The sequence below is a fragment of the Paramisgurnus dabryanus genome, chromosome 4 (genome assembly GCF_030506205.2).
Source record: "Paramisgurnus dabryanus chromosome 4, PD_genome_1.1, whole genome shotgun sequence".
Taxonomy (NCBI): domain Eukaryota; kingdom Metazoa; phylum Chordata; class Actinopteri; order Cypriniformes; family Cobitidae; genus Paramisgurnus; species Paramisgurnus dabryanus.
In genome coordinates, this window is record NC_133340.1 from 30668790 (window position 1) to 30672123 (window position 3334).

Sequence of the window (3334 nt, forward strand, 5' to 3'; positions counted from 1 at the left end):
AGCACACAGGAGAGTGTACCCATTAACGTCTAAGGTACAAATAAAATCTAAGGAAGTCAATGGGTACAGTCTCATGTGTGCTAACCATCATTTATTAAAATGTCTTCTTTTTCTAAAATGTCTTGTGTTCAGCAGAATAAAGAAACAATATGGAGATGGGATGAGGATGACAAAAACCACTTGTGATTGTGATACATGGTTTAAAAAGTCTTAAATATTTTTGTTACAAAAAAGTTATTTCTGAAATTAAATGGTTGAATGGTTTAAAGTGATTTTCCTATGATTTATTACACAACAGAAAATGGAAGACAGTAAATTTTCTATGTCGTGATGTTTAAACACACAAACAGAAAGCAGTTTCTAACCTAATCATCCATATGCCGATATATAACATGAATGTTTTGCATTTGTCCTTCATGTTTAGCTGCGTTGACTCTCAGATATGTAAAGCACAGGCTGACAGACGCATTGAGAAGGCATGATATATAAAGATAAATTACCAGCACAACGTTATAAAGTGTTGGCATGAATAACCCTGCAGATGCATATGAATCTGAACACAATAAGAGGGGAAGCCCAGCAGTCTCCATTGTGATTACAGGTGGGAAATAGTTTTAAAGAAAAAGTACATCTGTGAACCAACTTCTGCATCTTTCAAACCTGAAAATGACTTTTACAATTTAAATGGAGCACAGTCTTTGGATGACATCAAGTGTCTGTTGGTATAACTCCTAGACATTCAATGGTGATATCAAAGGCTTTTGGTCTGACAAAGGACAATAGATCTCTGGCACCACGACCACACCATCATCCTCTGTGACAATGTCAACAATTTCCTCTTGAAAAAGTTGTTCCACCATCTGAAAAAGAAACAAGGTGTTATAATGCTAGCAAAATTTAGTTTGATACATTTCTAAGGACACATAATTACATAATGCCAAAGTAACTATATGCAAGTACATGAATGTCAAGATTAAAATCCTTTATGATATTCCAATCTCATGTAACATAGGCCCTATTTACACATGGCATTGGATGAGTCTTGAGACCACATTTGCTTTAAGGGGAAGGGGACAGCACACTACTTACTATGATAATGAGTAATGACTTTGCAAAAAAAGTGTGGGGGGAAGGATGTATTATTACAGTGTTTTTGTTGTTTATTAATAGTTTAATGTCATGCCACCTACCCAGCTAGAATTATGAATAAAAATAAAAGATGAAAAATTAAACATTAATTCTTGATAAATATTCTAAAATTAAATCTGGTCTTTCAAAATAGGTGCAGTTCACCTGCCGAATCAAGCACTGTCTCTTCTTCCATTGCAGTTCTTCATAGTACAAGAGACGGCCGACCAAACATCACACCATAGAGGCTCAATTCTAAAAAAAAAAGAAGAGAGAAGTATGGTCAAATCGTAGCTTATTAAAAAAATTTTGTCCATAGTAAATCATCATGTGAAGTATTATGGAAACCAAATTAGTGGCATTTCAACATTAAGGGCAGGTAGGCTGAATACCACCAGATGTGGTGCAGATATGCACCTAAATAAGACAATTCTGTCATCATTTACTCACCATCAAGTCGTTTCAAACCCTTAAGACTTTTGTTCATCTTCTGAACACAAGTAAAGATCTTTAAAATGTTATCTTTTCAAAGAGAGCTTTCTGTCCCACCAGTAACAGCAAACATGACTACCACTTTCAAGGCTTCATTTTAACCTTATGTACCACGGTGCTCTTGTAAACGTGCATTAAAGATTAATTGATTTGAATTAAAATTGATTTAAACTTAACATACGCTGCAAAATATGTTCTCACACTTGTTTTTGTAGGAATAGCTAACATGAATTCTATGCTGAACTTGTTACATTTCAAATATTATAAAAACATCAACTAAAAACACCTAAAAATATACCAAAGCCCCTTTAAAGTGGTATTTTATATATAGAGAACAACATGAACTGGTTCAGTGCCTACCTGGAGAAATGACAATCTTTGGTCCTGATAAATAATATAAAAAGAAAAGCCGAATTAGGCTAAAATCTTACATTTGTTTTTGTATGGACAATAACAAAGATAGAATTGTTTTCCTAACCACAATTAAAGAAAGATCATTATCTTCGCGTTTCACATATCCATTGTAAGCCTAACATATGTGCCAAAGTAAACTATGGAACAAATAGTCTGTTACGTAACGATCTTTGCTCTGCTTTTGAGAAACGCAATACTATTTATATACAGTTTAACACAACTGTTGCAGTCTTCACATTAATAAAACTTGCAGTGGGATTATTTATTTATATTGATAGTTATTACAAACTTACCTCAGGTTGCCTCGATTGTCCGGCTGAGGAGGATGGTGTTGATGCTCCGGACCGTGAGCCTCCCGATTACTCATCTTGACCTATTGTTATTCTTCTGCTGATGTGTAAATTATCCGTGTTTTATCATTAATGTTCTTTAATATACTCTTATTAGCGTTTGTTTAGACTACTTGCAGCTCCGCTGAAAAACAGCGTCAGATATTCTTCTTCTTGTTATTTTTAACAGCGGTTGGCATTCAGCTTATTGGTGCACTACTGCCACCATCTGTTCCGGGGTTCCGGTTCAATGAGCTGTCAATCAAAATATCACAAGCCAATAAGAGCGAACCGCTGTTAAGCCCGCCCCTCACGAGAGGTTTGTGTCAAAATGGAGAACGTAAATTTGCGAAGCGCAAACGAAAACTTGAAAAGCGAAAACGAAAACATTTGCAGCACATTCAAAACTATGTTAAGTGAAAGTGAAACTTAGAAAACCATAAACAAAGAATGCAGTTTATTTAAAGATGATGTAAATTTTTTTGCTAGTTAGATGATTGTTTTTATTTTCAGAATGTTTTTTTCTTTTATCAATGTATATTTTTGTTTGTTTTTGCAAAAGTTGCGTTCATTTAATTTGACACAAATATAATTCCATATAAAAGTGGAGAATTAAGAACGTACTGTATACGTGACATGGTTTACAGTCCGAGCCTAATATAAATTTCAATAAAGAGTATAATTTGATAAGTCTCTTATAAAGCAATTATTCCATCCGCATAACAAGAGATAATATGTAAGGGTGTCTAGAGAGGTAATCTAAGCTCACTGTATGAATATGAATTAATGAAACTCAAATGGAAATATCCGTGTACAGAAGGTAATAATTAAAGAGATTTTTCATCAACTCATAAAGCCTGTGTGTTATGACCAGGTCCCACACGTCAAGTGTATATTTTTTTGCTAAAAGTTATAAGGAACTGCAGGGTTATGGGCCGTTCAGACTACCAGGGACTAGCAGTAGCAGAGCA

At 34.5% G+C, this 3334-nt stretch overlaps 1 long non-coding RNA gene across 1 annotated transcript; it reads right to left on the bottom strand.

The window, feature by feature from the left end:
• Window positions 1–598: 598 nt before the first annotated feature.
• Window positions 599–2901, bottom strand: LOC135735671 (uncharacterized). Its single transcript, XR_010527685.2, has 3 exons — window positions 2328–2901; window positions 1294–2004; window positions 599–860 (listed from the first exon to the last, which is right to left on the bottom strand). It is a non-coding gene; the product is annotated as an uncharacterized lncRNA (long non-coding RNA).
• Between the last annotated feature and the right edge of the window lie 433 nt (window positions 2902–3334).